The sequence below is a fragment of the Prionailurus bengalensis genome, chromosome A2 (assembly GCF_016509475.1).
Source record: "Prionailurus bengalensis isolate Pbe53 chromosome A2, Fcat_Pben_1.1_paternal_pri, whole genome shotgun sequence".
Taxonomy (NCBI): domain Eukaryota; kingdom Metazoa; phylum Chordata; class Mammalia; order Carnivora; family Felidae; genus Prionailurus; species Prionailurus bengalensis.
The window spans coordinates 131,878,917-131,897,841 of record NC_057348.1 but is presented as its reverse complement, the minus strand read 5'-3'; the positions used below and the strand labels follow the sequence as shown (position 1 = coordinate 131,897,841).

The 18,925-nt window shown below is 38.5% G+C and overlaps 1 long non-coding RNA gene across 1 annotated transcript; it reads right to left on the bottom strand.

The window, feature by feature from the left end:
• Positions 1-2,272: 2,272 nt before the first annotated feature.
• LOC122486463 lies at positions 2,273-17,145 on the bottom strand. The gene is made up of 3 exons (XR_006298168.1): positions 16,757-17,145; positions 2,751-2,858; positions 2,273-2,537 (listed from the first exon to the last, which is right to left on the bottom strand). It is a non-coding gene; the product is annotated as an uncharacterized LOC122486463 (long non-coding RNA).
• Positions 17,146-18,925: the final 1,780 nt, after the last annotated feature.

Below are 18,925 nucleotides of genomic sequence, written 5' to 3'. Positions count from 1 at the left end.
TATTGCTCCTCTGCTTAAACTCTTTTAAAGGTTCCCTGGTATCTAAAACCTGAGCTTCTGAACATGATATACACTGTATTCCATGAGGTCTTACTTCATCAAATTCAGTCTTTGATGGGTTCTGCTTTCAACAACAGTTCAAATGAAATACTTGCCATTTCCAGGAAGAGGCATAAGGTGACCTGCCTCTCTGCCTTTATTTGTGCTTTTCTTGCTGCAATACTTCCCCTTTCTCTCTTCACATGATGAACATTTGCTCCTTGATCATGGGAGCTAGTTTTCTTTTTCAGTTCTCACACAAGACTTAGCAAAAGGTAAGCTCTTCAAAAATATGTTAATGAATGGTGATCAGAAAAGCTGGGTAAGAGATGAATATATATGTATTCACTCATATATATATTCGCTCATATATATACATATACACGTGTATATATATATATGTATATATATATATGACACTAACATGTCTGCATGTTTCTGTATACAAACAGAATTTTTCTGTGTATTTATGCACACAACAATCTCTACTTTTTGGCTCAGCCAGCAATGGTATAACAGGTGTGGCAACTGTTAAAGCCAAGTTGAAGGACAACTGGACTCCAAAGAGTCTGGATCCAGGATTCCATCAGTTCAGGGTGCATACAGAAACATCAAGGAAAGAATCACTGTCCATTTCCTGCTTACTCCTTGAACTGCAGCTTTGTTAAGGCCATCTCCCCAAACCAGACATGCACTGTCCTCTGTTTCTAATTACTTAAGCCCTACATGTCCTCCATGGCTCCTTAGAGTTGTATTTCTTCAGGGATCCAAAAGCCTGCTGCCTCTGTTCCAGGATTTACTGACGATTCCCTTCTCTCCTGTAACATTTAATATCCCTCTACTTAGCAGTAACGTTTAAAATTCCCTTCTGGTTCTGAGGACCTTTTCCCTTTTCTCTGTAAAATCCTCTGCTAGTGGTCATCTCAGCACATAGCCTAGTTCCAAGCACCATGTGGGCAACTGAAGAACCAGGGTCCGAAAGAGTCCTTTGTTTGGATCTCTCTTACAGCACTGAGAATCTGCTCTGTACTGCACACATGACTTTTAATATTTTGGGGTGTCACTGAACTTTTTGAGAATCCAGAAGATAGTATCCTTCTTCTCAGAAAAAATACGAATGTGCACACACACACACACACACACCACTGACCCACACAATTTTACATTGAATTTTAAGGATTCATCAACCCCAACTTGCCAGGCTATACATTTCTTTGCCTACAGAAAACGTATTGTATTTTTCAATACTTTGCATGGTACCTAGGTGCTCAATAAATCTTGTCTGAGATAAACAGAACTGAACTCCAGCCTTTACCAGACTACATTTCCTATATTTGTATTCCATGCAGTACTTAGCACGGTGTCTTGGCAATAATAGTAATTTAATAAATATTTGTTGAATCAAATTGAAATGTGCTTTCTTTGTATCTCAGAGAAACATCAATTACAGTGATATAGGTAGATGGGGCTAAATAAATATTTAGAATGACTCTTTCAACACTTAATCTTATTGTTTTAACATCCTACAGCCTGGAATCCACTAAAGTAAGTACATTAGTGTTAATAGATACACTTTTAATCTTTTTTTCATGAAGTGTTTAAATTTTGAAGTATTTAGGTGTAAAGCAACAAAGTAGGATTTATTCATCCTTTTATAAATGTCACTACATTCTATTTTGAGAATAATGTGAATAAGGACCAGGTCTGAGAATTCTAAAAAGAAGCATTTCTACTAGGGAAGGAAGAATATGAGGCACCTTTTTCTTCCACAATCAACCCAAATGTCTCACCACTTAAAACAGATTCTCTTCTGCTTGGGTAGCAATCCTGTTCTTAGCAGTTTTTGGAATAATGAACAACCCTCTTCATAATGACAGAAGTTTGAGCCTTAAAAATAAAATAAATAATTAAAAAGGAGAAGGGAGAGCTGACTGATTGGAACGACACCAAATTTTTATTTTCAATGGCATTTGTAGCTGCTAGAAGTGACACAATTTGTGTCAGTCTAGGAACTTGAGGTAACCAAACATAAATTGTAATTGACCAAATTAAAGTCAGAAGAATTGTAATTAGTTCATTAAATAAATGGTGTGGAGAATTTCCCAACTTAGTGGTGAGATACAAAACAACAGACCATCTATTCAATAGAAAATAAGATAAAAAGGGATAAAACAAGAACAAAAACCTAACTTTCTCTTCAAAGGAAGCAAAGAAAAGACAATAGAAGGAAACATTAAAAAAAGGAAGATTCAATTAGCAGGAAAGAAAAAAGGAGAGAAATCCAAGTGGGATTCTCTGGGAGGGAAAAGAACGTGATGAGAGTTTAGATCATCATCTATAAATAGCCTCTTATTTTATAAATCCTTCATGTGATGCATAGATTATACGGCGAGCCTCCCTTGTCCTTAATATGTACAGTCTCCCGGCACATACCTTTTAAGGCAATCTGCAATAGTAAGCACAAAGAACTAGCTCTGGAAAATGACTTGGGCTTCTCTCTTTAAAAAAACAAGAAGAAAATTGATGAGGAGAGAATCTGGGAACATTGCACAAATTGTCAGGAGGGCACAGAAGGGATAAGTCTTAGTAGACTATGAAATAATTCAGAGGAATTGTATGCCCCTCTTCTTCTAACTTACCGGTGTGAGGGATAATGTTAATTACCATCCTATAATGAACCTTCCTCCAAATAACACAGGCAACCCCTTTACCTGTCATTCTTCACAGACGTGTCAGGTCTTGTGTTCTGTTGGTCTCTTCTCACCCCTTTGTTCTGACTTTCAATTCTGCAAGATGCTAGTGGTGGTCGTGGAAGGGGGCTGAGGATGGAAAAGCAGAGAGTATGAAAGGGCAGATATTTTGTAATTAATTTTTTAATGCTTTGTTGTGTTTTCAAGAACTCCCTTCCATGTTTCTAATCACTTGAATTGAAGGAGCAGTCTTTGTAATCCTATACCAAATTTAATACTCTTTTTCAGGTTTTTAGCAGGGCAAAGAATTGGCAAAGGTACCCATCATGATAGTTGGCACTTCTTTGAATATTCTTTATTACTGGCCATCATTATTTTTTAAAGAAGAAAAAAACCTTATTTTTAAAGAGGAAATAAAATATATCTTGAGACACCCCCTCCCACCCTGCTGACATAGGGATATGTTACACACACATCTGTGTTCCTAGCCTACTCTTCCCACCTGGCCGAGAGAACCAGAGTGGCTGAATTAAAAGCATTCATCTGTGGCTTGATGGGCATGGTCAGTGGATTTCCCCTCCCACCAGACAAATTTCAAGACACTTAAAAATCTATGCCATCGTTTTCTAGGAAGATAAATACATCTTCCCTCAGTCAATTATCCCGAGAATAACTCTCTCCTACACATTTCTTCTAGCCAAAAAGATAATGTAGAGTTTTGTTTTGGTATTTTTGTTACAAAAGAAAAGTGTTGTATCTTGAGAATTAAAAAGATATATAATTTATACTTCCCATTGACAATTTTTCACCATAAATCTCTTTGTACTCTCATTGAGTTTTTCAAAATGTCCATGGAAACAATGACTTAAGATGATGAGTGCCAATAAGAGAGGCTTCATTTCTCTAAGGACTATCATCCGTTCTAAGACTCACTTTTTAGATTCAATACCCCTCCTTTTGTTCTCTAAATCTCTCTCATTGGCTACAAAAAAGTGTTGTTTTGTACATTTCCATTTTGGGGATTTTTGTAATATTTCATATGATCTCGCTGGGGAACCTCATTCTGTATCATAATTTGAAATATTTTCTATCAACAGCTCTCAAACCTACACCTCCACCACAGCCCTCCCTCTTCACCTTTAATACTAGAGGACATATCCACCTGCTTATTCAACACGTTCCTATGGAAGGCTGTTTTTCCCCAGTAACTGAAACTAGACCAGCTCATTCTCCCAGATTCCATCTCTCACGATAATCACAATTGCCCTGGATATCATTTTTAACACCTTCCATTAATTCACAGCCTCCTTTCTTCCCTGCCTCACATAGTGTCATCCAATGATTCATCAAATCCTGTGAATTTCCCCTTTGATGTGTCTCATGAAGTCATCCCATCATTGCTATTATTACTGCCAGGTGGTATTACAGTGTCTTACCATCTCTTGCCTAGATTATTGTAAGGACATCCTAAATGATCTGATTTCAATGTCATCTGTATATACTTTCAGAGTTTTTACAAAAATATGATCATCTAAGTCCCTTCAATGAAGTTTCCTGCTATATCCTTTTTAAATTCCTTCTGAATCTGGCCTCTGCCTACCTATTCAGCCTCATCTCTTACCATTTATAGCACCACTTAACTATTCTGTGCATAGTTACATATCAAATAAAATGCCTGCAAATTTTAATAGCTCATATTAATAGCTACCAATTTTGCATTATATACATATGATAAAATTTCTAATCTTTACTATTACAAACAATGTTCCAAAGACCATCCTTGTGCATAAAGCTCTTCATATTTTCATGTAATTATCTCCAAGTCCACAGGGTAGTTACAAAGAGGACCATATGACACCTGAACATGCAAAGGGTTGCATGGGAGCAAAGAAACCCTGAGATTATTGAGTCTGGATCTTTTAACATGACTGAGAAATGTGCCTGCTTTTGGCTTTGGAGGGAGACATTATACTGGAGAGCAAGGATGCTTGTTCTTTGTTCTGGAGAAAGATACTATTGTCCAAGACTGTAAGCAAGCTTGCTCTTTGCTCCAGATGGAGACATTATCTCTAGACAAACATTCTTGAAATGATAGTTTGGAGCAAAAGGCAGTCAATGACTCATTTTTCAAGACAAGCAAAAATGTGAGAGACCCAGGGATAACTGTCTCCCTACAAAATTCATCCTTTGTTTCTAAACCATTTTAGATTCTGGAAAATATTCCCATGAGTATGTGACTGCATCAGCCACTCTGATCTGACCAACAGAGGCTGGGGCCAAATTCTTTCAATTTGTCTCAGATAGAATTTAATTCAGGTCGATATCCATAGGACTTTAAGCAGCAGGATGAGGCTAACTTGCAGGATTGACATTAACCATAGCCCCCCAAATCCAACACCATACCAGCTGAATAAATCCCATGAAAGCATCATGATCTACCTTAGAAAGCCAGGTGGCTTTCTCAAGGCTCTATTTTGACTTTCTCACTAGATTGAAAGCATTAATTCAGGTATATGGCTACATCTAGATCAAAATCTGTCCTCTATAACAGCCCTGACCAGTGGTGTGATTAATCATTTCAGTTGATACCAGTGACAAATTTCATGCTGCTTTTTTAATTAGATGATGACTATTAAAGGTGTCTCCAGGGCACACACAATAATGTAGCATTAATCCCTCCAGAAGTTTCCCCAGGTAATCAAGGATGGCTAATTTTGAGAGATCTTTAAGTCATCTAAGGGCAAAATAATCTATTGGTGGTGTTTCTTTAAACATTTGAAGGTCTCATGACCACCCCTTAGGCACAAGTCACCATATTTTGGGGAGGGAGGCAAGGTAATGTCTGGTTTCAACACAGAGAGTATAGTCATAGAGGTGTGTGTGGTGCCCGTGGAAAAAACATGTTATCTCTAATTGTCAGTCTCCATCAGTAGTACTTACATCAATTGTGAGCCCAGTTTGACAGTAATCAAATATGGCCTCCCACTGGCTGGTAACCCTTACAATTCCTGGTTCTGTTTGAATTTTTTAATCTAGTTCTCAGGCAGTTCTTCTGACCCACCCTATTTTTCCACAGCACCAACCAGGTGTCACTTATCTGTCCCATGGAATGACTGACAGTTACAGCAATGGAGAAAGGCAAGTACCCCAAGGTGTTGATGGATGTTTTGTGTGCTTGGTAGCTGAGGTGGGACCATAATCTGTTCTTTTCCATAGTTTTTTAAGCTGGGTTCCAGGAAAGAGCAATCATATCTTGGTCAGGCCCATCTGACAGGGAATGGCAGATCTAGCAGTCAGTTTTTCAAAGTGTTTGCAACAACTTAGGAGAGCCACACAAGATATTTTACCCCATGAATAAAGTGGCAGGGGTGATTATGAAAGAAAGAATTTATTAATGCTCTTTTTCCCTCATACCTTTTGGTGTCTGAACTGTTCTTTCCCCAGAGAACAGGGATGCTGTTTTCCCTCAACCACCACAAAATCTGTGTATAGCTATATCCTCACCTTTTTTCTAACCATCTCCTACTCATACAGAAGGATCAGGTGAAAGAGAGACATGGGAATTTTTATAAAACTCATCAAAACCCTTATGCTCCCCACTTTGACAAATTGGCCATTGTAGGAGGAAACTTAAAGCACTGCACTTGACCAAGTAGTTATCATCCTTATGTTCTAAGCCCATGGTTATTCAATAAGATAAGCCAAGTGGCTGACCAAAATTAAGTTAGAATTCATTAGGTCCCCTTTTGGCTGGGCTGCCACCAAGAGGGTTACCAATCAGGCCATCCTGAGGTGGCTTTTAGGGACAAAAAAAGTCATTATGCCTAGGAATATCTCCGAAATATGAACTTGCAAAATAGATCTATATAACCCCCCTTTTGTCCTGATCATTATGACAATTATCCAGGAAGTGGCCAAAGTACAATGAACATTTATGTAGATAGCCATATTCAGTGACCAAATTGTCCTTAAACTGTGTGGACCAGGATGAGATGGGGAGTTAAAGTCAGAGAGCTTTGAAGTCAATGTTTTATGAGGCCATTCTAAAAATCAATAATATCAGAGGATTGTGAATGGTCAAGTACATGGAAGATAACCAAAACCTTGCTATCACCCCTTATTCACTGGATTTTGTGATAAGAGCTGCATGACTGTCAAACTGCACATGAACTGAAAAGCTGAAAGCCTGACACCTATTAGTGGCCAGAGTTGACTGATTGGACTGGAAAGGCAACCTCATAATGTGAAAAGTGTCAATAGTGGTAAGGTGCCATGGATAACCCTAAGAGGGGGTCAAGGACCAGTTGTAGCCAGTCTGTCAAAAAGATTCCTACAATCTTCCAGACTATAGTTTTACAAGTAGCAGAACAAACATCTAGGCAACAGTCCAAGATTCATTCAATCTATAAGTAGGTTCATCCAGGGTAGTAAAGGCTAAAGCTATGAAAGTGACTTAAGCTCTGCCCACAGAGAGGAACAACCAGTCATTTTTGGCTCTGTATGGCCGGCACTAAGGTTGAGGAGCCAGAGCTGATCAACAGACACTGCTGGGTTTCTGCTTATCTGAATCATCAATGAACTAGGCCCAGATACTTAGGGGAAACTCTGTGAATTCAGGGCACCACTCAGGGCACATAGTCAGTAGCTTTATTTTAGGCTGTAGAGATGTCAGAAAGAGATGATAGGAAGAATTTTATGTTTCCCACTAGCATTTTTCCAGATGTGCTCTTACTGATCAGAAAAATCCCCCCAGGACTTTATGAACATTCATAGTACAAGCATGTGAAACATTAATACCAATTATACATTCAGCAAGGGAAGCCACAACAATATAGTACACTGAAATAACCCAAAGAGTCCAATCCACAAGTTCATTTTAACTTCCTTTCTCCACTGCAAACCTTTCCCAAACCCTGTCAGTTGAATTTGGGCATCCCTTTCCTCACCCTAGGATCATATAGGACAGTAACTTTCTGCCTGTACCTAACAGAGCTATAAAAATTTAGGTCCTTACCCTCTCCAAAGTTCTGCATGTTACTAGGATGAATAGGTATGGACTTCAGTCCCCCTTGGGAACAAGGAAACTTTAGCTTTTCTCCTTAATTATCTTTCTTTGTAAAGCAGCTAAGATCAGGCTAGTGAGGGAGGGAGGGAAAGGAAATGCAGGTGAGAGTACTCTTGTGCTATTAAGTAAGGAACACTTACGTAGGTCTCCAGTGACACAGTGGTTTTTCATGGCTCAACCAAACAAAATTCCCATGTTAGTGGTTCACCAAAGGCCTTTATCAACCAGGTTTATCGTCACTTACACACATACTTTAGCTTTGGAGACCCTCTGATTCGGTAGCCCTAGGCACACTGCTTTGAGATTGTTGCTTTCAGGTTTGTACACTTTGATTCACTTGGGATTGATTTGAGCAATAGTCATCTTTTTTTTTTTAATTTTTTTGTTTTTATTTTATTTTATTTTGAGAGAGAGAGCAAGAGAGACACAGTGCAAGTAGGGGAGGGGCACAGAGAGAGGGAGACACAGAATCCAAAGCAGGCCCCAGCCTCTGAGCTGTCAGCACAGAGCCTGACGCGGGGCTCAAACCCACAAACTGCAAGATCATGACCTGAGGTGAAGTCGGATGTTTTACCGACTGAGCCACTCAGGCACCCCTGAGCAATAGTCATCCTTTTAAATGCAATCTATCTTAATCTGTATCATTTGCTATCCCATGGCCAAAATAGTATACCTTAGGTTCATACCCAGTTTCAGTAGAAAGGCTAGGGAGTATTCTGTGGTGTCAGGGCTGACTACAAAAATTTATCTAAAATTCTTTGGGTCAATTTTTCATTCTCCAGCAAGTAAACTCCTTTGGTATTGTTAGCCCAATGAGGGAAGTAAGAGTCCAAAGTCTAGTCAATATCTCACCTGTGGCTTCTCAAGGGAATTTATGTGTCCAGGAAATCTCCCTGGGAGGGCCTAATTTCCCTTAGTGCAGCCATGACCCACTGCAAAATAAAACAAAAAACAAAACAAAACAAAACAAAACAAAACAAAACCTTGTGACCTTTTACTGTCATCTCTGAATGGAACTAAGTTAGTCATGCTAAACTATGGAGAGACTGAGCCATGAAACTGCCCAGTTGTTGCCATTTTTTCTTAACAAGCAGGAAGTGCCTGGCTTCTCATCCCTTCATCTCTTTAGTAAACCAGCCAATGTTCTATAATTTGCCTAGATCCTGCCCATACTATTCATGGATTATCCTTCTTTCAGCCAAGTGGAGTGGACATTCTTTAGTTATTATCTGAAATGGGTTGGAAATTCTATTTACTTAGGATGACTCATAGTATTAGTTGCTAGTTGTTTCAATGGGGTTGACCTAAGACTGACTGCGGTATTGTCAAGGAATCCTCCCCCTTCAACATAGGAGAAGAGTTAGCAACAATCAGGCCACCACTCATGTGTCTGTCTGTGAGACTACTTCCTGGCATTTGGCCTACAAACAACTCCCTAATACTTGCTCATTAAGAGGTAAGAAAACAGAGGACCATTTACTGCCAGGCTGGCCATACAATTTGGTTGCTATGTTTACTATAGGTAAAATTCCTAGGGGGTTCTCTCAAATACCACTAATTTCCCCATAAGGCCCTAACTTTTCCTCTTCCAGAAAGTGTATCTTTGTCAGTATCCCACCACCAAACTGTTGAGATCTGTGATGGGTCTGAGACTTTACTCTACTTGGGAGCTAATGTGTTAGCCTGCCACAATTTTATGGGTGCTCGTCATAGATGTGAGACTCCTTTTTCTAACCCAAAGAACTTCATTACTCATAGCACAGCAACCAGCATGGAAGTCAATATATATTGTGTTGAGGAACTGAGACCAAGCTCTCCCAGAGCAAATAAAGAGGGTTAGATGATAACTGCATATGCAGTAGGTTGTGCTCTAGGAGATGAACTCTGAACCTGGGAACCCAAATCTTTTATAATGGGCAGTAGGCACACCTGAATATGCCTTGGAGGGAGACATTATCTTTATTATACTGGACAGTAAGCAAATCTGCCTCTTCCTCTGGAGAGAAATGACATTTCTATCTTACAAGCCTGTTTCTATACAAACATCCTTAAAAAATCAGTCTTAGAACAAAAGGCTTTGCTCCCAAGACAGAGAGAAACATGAAAGACCCATGGAGATTTTCTCTTACCACTTTTCATTCTATACATTCCACCATAGTTCAGGAACAGGGCACCTAATTCCAGGACTCAGAATGCTTCAATCTATCTCATCTCACCATAGTTAATATATCACCTGGATCATAAACATTTCCTTTCAGGACTCCTGTTCTCTTGGGCCATATGCCGGTTTAAAGATCAAGGCATTCAAAGCAAAGTTATTTTTCACAACATGAATCTTTATTCACTTTTCTAGTTTCCTACTTATTTTCACTCTACCTCTTACCCTCTTCATGGAAAATGTTTCTTATTTGATGGATTATATTCATAAAATTAAAGTACTTTTTAAATAAACAAAATAGATTTTATTTTATTAAATATTATACTCAGTATGTTTAGAACATGACTAGCAAAAACACCTGCCCTATACTGGACAGCGACTTAAAAACCTAGAAAAATATGGGCTGTACTTAAATTAAATAAAGATGGAGACAATATTGTTAAGGTTATGAGAAATGAAGATTTACACTGTGCATAGGATTTAGTATTGTGATTTCCCCTCAAATATGAGAACTGCATTATAGGGTGAAGTTGAACAGTGAGCAATCTGCCTCACATTTCATTTAGCTGATTAAGTTTTATAGAGGAGATAAAATTTCAATTCAATAACTCTAAGATATGTTGTTTCAGCCCTTACCTTAATAGCTTTAGTCAGGTTCCATGTAAGATGCTTACACAAAAACATAATGGAAAACCAGGGTTTTGGTATAAGATCAAAGTAAATGTCAGGATATCTATAGCAGAATGCACTAATGGTTCAAATTAATTCATTCCAATGGGATGCACTTAAACTACATCTCGCTCAGTCATAGGAAAACATTAGAAGTATGGAATATATGCATATATCCAGCAATGCATGGTGAAAAAAAATATTCTTTATAAAATGAATTAAGGGCAAGTTTCTCTTCACCATTCTAAAAGTATACTGTATTGTAATTTAGAGAATTAAAAAAAAAATTCTAACTAGTTAATATCAACCACTTGTCTTTTGTCAAATCACTCATGAGTAGGATGCCCATTTACAGAATAACAAAGCTCTAGAATAATCTTTTTGCAGTTGTCTTTTTAATGAAGTATTACCATTTTTGAGATAGATATATGACTTTAGGAATACAGACTATTTCTTTAACGATGAGAAATCTCAGAATTTACTGACAGTGAGAGGGAAGGAATTACATTTTATACTATAAAAGTTGCTTTCTTTTCTAGAATGCATGTGATATGAAAGGTGAGGCCTATGACACGTCCTTTAAAGACACAGGACAGAAAGTCATGTCATTTCCCTCCAATTTTAATTGTTCTAGTCAGCAACAATTTTCCAGCTCCCTGTCAAGGAAGGGAAAAATGGTAAATGAAGTCCTTATGATACAAACCTGTCCCAAGACCAGAATTCTCTTGCCTTCATATGGAAACCACTGGATCATCACAGGGTTCACCTGAGTCCCATGGAAAAAACTATTTAAACTCATGTCTGGATTGCACAGGTGATCCCATCTGTCAGTCTTGTGAGACCCTTTCTGCTCTCTCTGTCCTTAATTGTTCTTTATTTTCTCTTCTGGCAAGAAAGCAGTAGTCAAGGCAAGCTGGGAACCAGAGTGTTATCAACTTGTTTGTGATGCTTTATTACCTGGCTTTGTGCAAATCTCTAATAACAAGGAAAGGTGGTATTGGCCTGTTAATAATTAATAGCACCCAGTGCAAATGAAGTACTTCTGTCATAGGGCTTCATCAGTAAGGTCACGGTACAATAGGGGTTGCGGGTTCTGTAAGCATGAGTGGTATTTGCATATGTCAGAACAGACCGTGCATGCTAACAGTACAAACACTTCACATCTGCTTCTGTTTACTCCCATGCTAACACCCCAAAGTACAGGAGTCCCGTGTTAATTGCTCAGTTACATACTGACTGTTGATGTGTTCTCCACAGAGCTTTTCATAAGTGCACTGTTGCAAATAAACTGCTAATGACTTTGCTTATTCCAGCCAACCTTTTAAGGAAATCTACAACATACATGCAGATTAATGATTCCTCTATTTAGCAGTGTGTCTTGTGACTAGGTTTGCATAGAGGCAGTATCAATTAAGTAGCAATTATCTGCAAAGTGGAAAAAAAGAGGGAAGATATAAATAAGTAATGAGCGTGATGCTAAAATCTCTGAGAACAACTAGAGTTGAACTCTGAGGCAAGGGCACCGACTAGTGAACATTTTCCCCCATATTTTCTTATACCTGAAACCCATGGAGCCCCCATGGAAACCAGAATAACAGACACTTAAGTTCTTAGGAATTTTTTATATTTGATTTTCAAGGTGATCACTATATTGAAACAGCAAAGAAACAAGGAAAAGCAAGGCTGAACTTAAACACTATTAACAAGACAGTTTATAAAGAAAAGAAAAGAAAAAAGAGAAAAGAAAAAAGAGAAGAGAAGAGAAGAGAAAAGAAAAGGAAAAAAAGGAGAGGAAAGGAAAGGAAAGGAAAGGAAAAGAAAGGAAAAGAGGAAAAGAAAGGAAAAGAAAGGAAAAATTGGCCCTATAAATGTCTATTCTATGAAAGGACGTGGCAAAAACATAACAGATTTTCTATGTATTTTATCAACAGAGGTCAGCACAGAGTCCTAATTTATCCTTCTATTCTTGTCAAACAATGGCCTTTATCAGTATCTCATAAGACTTATCTGGAAAATTCCACATTATCTGGTTATAAATGAAAAGACCAAGCTGGGTTCTGAAGATAGCAAAACACCCAAATTGGTAGAGTTAGTAACAAATTTTACAGAATCTACTTTTGTTTACTAATGTTGGTTTATAGCAAACAAATAGGTTCTTCCAGGTCAGGCTTCTCTCAGGAGATAGAGAGGCAGAGGACAGGGCCATTTGGCTATGGTCCTTGTTAACCAAGACAGTTTTGACCTCAACAGCAGTGGACTGAGCAGGATGTGAATTGGAGCAGAGAGTCAAATGTTTCAAGGTTTCTCCAGAAGATCTAGAGCCCAACAGTTCCTTTGATAGCTTTTCTTCTCAGGGCTGACTATCACTGACAAAAAAAGAAGAAAAAATTTAACCTATCGTAATCATATTTTCCAAATCCTAAACGAGGGCAAATGGTTTGACAAATATATATGGGTAAAGACCATTAGAAATGTGAACTGCAATGACTAGCATACAGTTAGAGTCTGAGACAAAAAGACTCAATAAAACAGAAGTTTACACAACAACAAAGTATATTTTGCTGCAATATTCCAATCCTAAGTGAAGCTCCTGGCTTCTGGGCTGCTCTGCTCCATCTGGTAAACCAGGAATTATGGAGGCCACTGAGGTACACCACCCAGATTTTATTAAAGAAAATCTGCTGTAAGACTAGCTGCTGTAGCTTCAGATCTGTACAGATATTCATGTTGAGGCCACACTAATGCCCAGGCTACTCCTAGCTAATGAATAAGCATGGCAGGGGCACCGGAGGCAGGCCATTTCTGTCCAAAGCAAGAATCCTCTGGTGGGCGATTTTGGTCAGGGACTCCACATTGCCTTGACTGAGACTTCTCAGAGATGCTCTGCAATCTGGAGCACACCCCACTCCCGCCTCCTTCCTCTCTGCTCTCCATCCAGAGGTGTCAGAACTGACTGTAGCCCAAAGGCTCTCCCCATATCTCCTTCTCTCTCTCTCCTTTGCCTTTCAAAAATTTTCCCTTTAGTATTTGCTGTAGGTTCAGGCTCATTTAGGTGCAGTGTTTTCTTGTAACTAAAAAGTCTTGGGGCACCTGGGTGGCTCACTCTGTTAAGTGGCCTACTCTTGATTTTAGCTCAGGCACCATCTCACGGCTGGTGAGTTCGAGCCCTGCATCCGGCTCTGTGCTGACAGCAAGGAGCCTGTTTGAGATTCTACCTCTCTCTCTGCCCCTCCCTGGTTTGTTCTCTCTCTGTCTCTCTCAAAATAAATAAACTAATTAAAAAAAAAAAAAAAGGAAAGGAAAGAAAGTCTTTGAACAACTGGAGGTACCCATTCCCCTATCTGTAATTCTTTGGGTCAAATGCGATTCTGAATTCAGAATAGGGTGCATTCTACCTTATATCACATACCAACCCCATTTGGGGCACTCCACAGTGACCATACAGTAAAATCCAAACATGCATGCAAAGTAGGATAAATAGAGGCTATACATGATCTAACATAAACATATACACGATTGCACAAATTTTTGCCAAAAATACATAGAGATAATGCTAGGAATTATCTCTAAATATATTACAAAACAAACAACAAAATAATTAAGGAAATAAAGCAAAGGTTTTTGGTTTTCAGAGCTTTATAGATTTCAGGATTGTAAACTATTTATTTTTTATACTATTACTACTAGTTTTCCCCTCATCACATTAATCATCCATTGTATCCTAAGCTAATTATTCTCAAGCTTCAATATCAAAAAGGATCTCCTGGGGGCAGTTTTCAACTCTCAAATTTTTATTCAGTATGTCTAGTGTAAGGCCTAGAATCTGCATTTGAACAAGCTGGTTAACCCCATCTTCACTTGTGATCCTGATACAGAACGTTCTGAGATTCAAACTTTGAAAATATTGTTCTAGACTTTGAGTTCACTTTTCACTATGATAAACTACCAATATCACTAGTTCCAGGGTTAATCTCATGAATTTTGAAGTTTGTTGCTTTTTTGAACATAGAACCAGCAAGCTAGCTTATTGTTCTTCCTCTTTGACTCTATCTACATTTGCAGCTAAGTCATACAGCATTTACTTCCTCGTGTGGTATTAACTTCATCAATAATTCTTCAGGGCTATTTATCTCGGAACGACAGAAGTTAGTACTTTGTGTGTGTGTGTGTGTGTGGAACTGAAATAGAGCTGAATAATTTCTACTTATCTTTGAATATCTGTCTCACCAGAGTATCAGCTTGAGCATATAGAGTTGTTCAAGGAGTCCCCTGTTCCCATGATAGTTGGAGTTATAGGTAGAAAAACTATAGACACCTCTGGTAGGTAAGTGAATCCACAATAGGAATAGCAGGACAACTGACATGAAAAATGTTTGTAAGTGTACTCTCACTCAGTACTACTTTTAGCTTGGTTCTCTTGCAGGAACAATTTTCTTTTGACCTAGTAAAGCAAGTAATATTTCTAAAGTTTCCTTTCCCTTTCCAAAGATATTCTTATTTCTGTTTTAAATTGAGTGCTTCCCAAAATTGAAGACTAATCAAAGACTGTAATGGGATATGTTAGAAGGAAAAAAACAAGGTCTGTAAAAGGGTCCAAGTATTTACTTGAGTAATATGTTTACTGCAAACAAATGTTTGCTCACTCCTGAGTAGGAATTTAAAGTCCTCTGCTGAAATAGCTTGCATGGCCATTGATACTAATATTAATAAGGGGAACACAAGAAAACCTAAATCTGAAAGCATTCTTTAGAATTACATGAATACCATTACTTCCATAGGTTTCATGATTATCAAACTGGGGAATATGACATTTTGCTAGAATTTAACCGGAATTAGAGGTTAAATGTGGTGTATATCCCCAGTGAAACAATTTTAAGAAAATGTTACAAAAAAATGAAAACTTTTTATGCTAAAATAAGCAGAGACATTATGGTATAGAATACAAAGTTTGTGTGCTTTAATTAGTAAAACACACATCCCTTTAGAAATACCATAAATAAAAACGCCTCTTTAGACTAAGACCTCATAACATACAGAGGTCTGTCTTCTTTCTCAGTGATTCAGGGTAAGTTGGTGGGAAAGTTTAGGAAACACTACGGTTGATTGTGACATGTGGGGTTAGGTATTTCCTGCAAGGAGTGTACGTGCCTACTTTATTATTCTAGTGCCTGCTCTTGAATTCTCCATCTCAACTTGCAATATATGGAGTTGAAAGCCGTATGAAAATCGTGTGTTTTACTTGTGCTACCAAGGATATGCAACAGGATGTTAAAATTGAACTATTTCTGACTCTGTTTTGGCTAAAGCCCCAAGACAACATTTGCCATATTCTAAAGTTAGACCACCTATGAAGGACTTGCAAAGAAATAGAGGAAATAGAGAAGGAACCCACAAGGCCCTTTTCCCCCTTCAGGTAACAACCTATAGCAGGCCAACTTGGGGTGAGGAGAAGCTCTGACTCAGATGAAGTTTGATTTTACACGGACTAGACATTTTAATTGCTGAAACGAGACTTTCCTTTTGTGACAAGAGGTGATCGGAGGACCTTTTATTACCTAAGAGTGACCAAAAAGTCATAGGATTTCCTCTCAATTTCATCTGAGTAGTAGAGCAAATAAACCTACAGAGTGGGTCTGAATGGGCAGTGGAAGGAAAATAACGGTGTTTTTTTTTTGTTTTGTTTTTTGTTTTTTACTATATGCCTGTGTGCCTGTGACTGGGACATGAATCAGGAAGACAGAAGCAGTATAAGGAAACATTTAGAAATTTCTACTGATTCTTTTCTTTTGTGTTTGTTTGCTTTAAGGGGCTATTATGCTTATTTTTATGAACTCTAATTTTTTAAAAAATTTTTTTTTCAACGTTTTTATTTTTATTTTTGGGACAGAGAGAGACAGAGCATGAACGGGGGAGGGGCAGAGAGAGAGGGAGACACAGAATCGGAAACAGGCTCCAGGCTCTGAGCCATCAGCCCAGAGCCCGACGCAGGGCTTGAACTCACAGACCGGGAGATCGTGACCTGGCTGAAGTCGGACGCTTAACCGACTGCTCCACCCAGGCGCCCCTGAACTCTAATTTTTTTTTTAACAAAATCAGGACTTTTCCTTTCCACTTTACAACACATTCTCTGCTTACCTCTGCTATATGTCCTGAGCTCATTCTCCATTCAATTCTGTTGTCAGTGTTCACTTTATCCATATTTTGCTTGCTTTAAAATATTATAGTGATATTGTGTATCATATTCTCTAGGCTCTATATTTTCCCAATTTCCAGGTTTTATGGGAACTGTCTTCTGATTTCCAGAAATACCTGACGCTGAAAACAGAAGAGGAAATTACATTGTAAAGAACAGAAAAATAAATAAATACTGGTTATAACTTCCCCCCCAAAGTGTTTATCACTTGGCCTACAAATTCCTGACCTGCTTACCAATTTATCTAATCAGGAGAAATAGACTGGCATCCAGGATATGTAAATCAATCCAGTCCTATTATTATAAGAACACTGGCTTCAAAATCATAGGACAAAATCATAGGACAAAGTGAGTAAAGAAAGAATTCATTTTACCATCAAGGGAAATATTTTTTTAAGGAAGTCTTAATTATATGAGAATTATCTTACTCTCTAAAACCAGACACAGAGATTCATACTGAGATACTTGTTAAAGGTTAAATCTCAAATACTGAGCGGTGTTAAAAAATGGATCTTGAAAAGGTGCTAATAATAGGTGCAGATATTTATTGAGCACCTTTTAACTGTTAGGCACTGTGCTGGGTTCTGGCCACATACTGATAATGAATGGATGCTTCCTGATCTCTGGATGCTCAAAGGGTAGAAAATAAAACATATATAAGTAAATTAATACTTAGAATTATACATACAATAAGAGGATATATAAAAGATAAACTGAGAGATGACCACGGGAAAGAGGGTTATCTCTGTTAGAAAGTCAGGCGGGGAGGCGCTTCCGGTCAAAGGTCAAGTCAGCACTGGCTTTTGAAGAATAGCCCAGGAGACGATGGGCACCTCAAATAGAAAAAGCAGAAAGCACAGAAGCTCACATGCAAAGCAGCGTGGCGTGTTCAGGAATCCCACTAGCAGGATCAAGTAAGTGGAACATTAAATGCACATAGACAGGAGTAATTAGGGCCAGTAAAGGAGGCAAAGGTGGTAGAAAAGGGCAAGTTATAAAAGGACTCTGCTAAGGAACTTCATCTTGAGGGCAGTAGGAAGTCAGTAGAAGATTTTATATGAGTGAGAGATGAATTGGTCAGTGATTTAAAAGAATTCGTGTAGGGGCGCCTGGGTGGCTCAGTTGGTTAAGTGTCTGACTTCGGCTCAGATCATGATCTCATGGTTCGTGGGTTAAAGCCCCGTGTCAGGTTCTGTGCTGACAGCTCAGAGCCTGGAGCCTGCTTCAGATTCTGTGTCTCCCTCTCTCTCTGCCCCTCCCCTGCCCCTCCCCTGCTCTGTCTCTCAAAAATAAATAAATGTTGAAAAAAGTAAAAAAATAAATAAATAAAAGAATTCATGTAGCTAAAAGTAAGACATGAAATAGAGGGAAGGGGAACCTACAAATAAAAAGAAACTATATTCCTAGTGGCTGAAGAAGTAGAAAGAGGAGAGGAAGAACAAGAGAGATTTTAGAGGAAGAACACTTAGGGAGAGGGGTGGGGATGGGGGAGGAAAGGAAAGAGAGAGAGAAAAGGAGAGAGAGCTGCAAACAAGAGGAAAATGAGAAAATGTAATGCAATTAAAGAAATAGTTTGCTTGAAATTTTTGAGTCTAGGTGTATTAGGCAAAATAATGCCTCCCTTACCTGCCTTCAGAAGTTCCATTCTAATCCCTGGAATTTATAAATATGTAACCTTACTTGGTGGAAGGGACTTTGATGTAATTAAGTTGAGGATTTTCAAATGGGAAGATTATTCTGGATTAGCCAGGTGGGCCCTCTGTAATCATAGCAGCACAGTCACTTGAAATTTTTCCTCTGATAATTCTAACATCTAAGTCTGGTTCTGTTGACTTACTTAAAAATTTTTAAATTTATTTTTATTTTAAAGAGAGAGAGGTTCAAGCAGGGGAGAGGGGCAGAGGGAGACAGAGAAGAGAGAGAGAGAGAGAGAGAGAGATCTCAAGTGGGCTCTACACCTAGCACGGAGCCTGACACGGGGCTCGATTCCACGAGTGTGGGACCATGACCTGAGCCAAAATTGAGTTAGACGTTTAACCCACTGAGCCATCCAGGCGCTCCTGGTTCTGTTGATTTCTTTATGTCTTGGAAATGTTTTATATTTTCTTGCT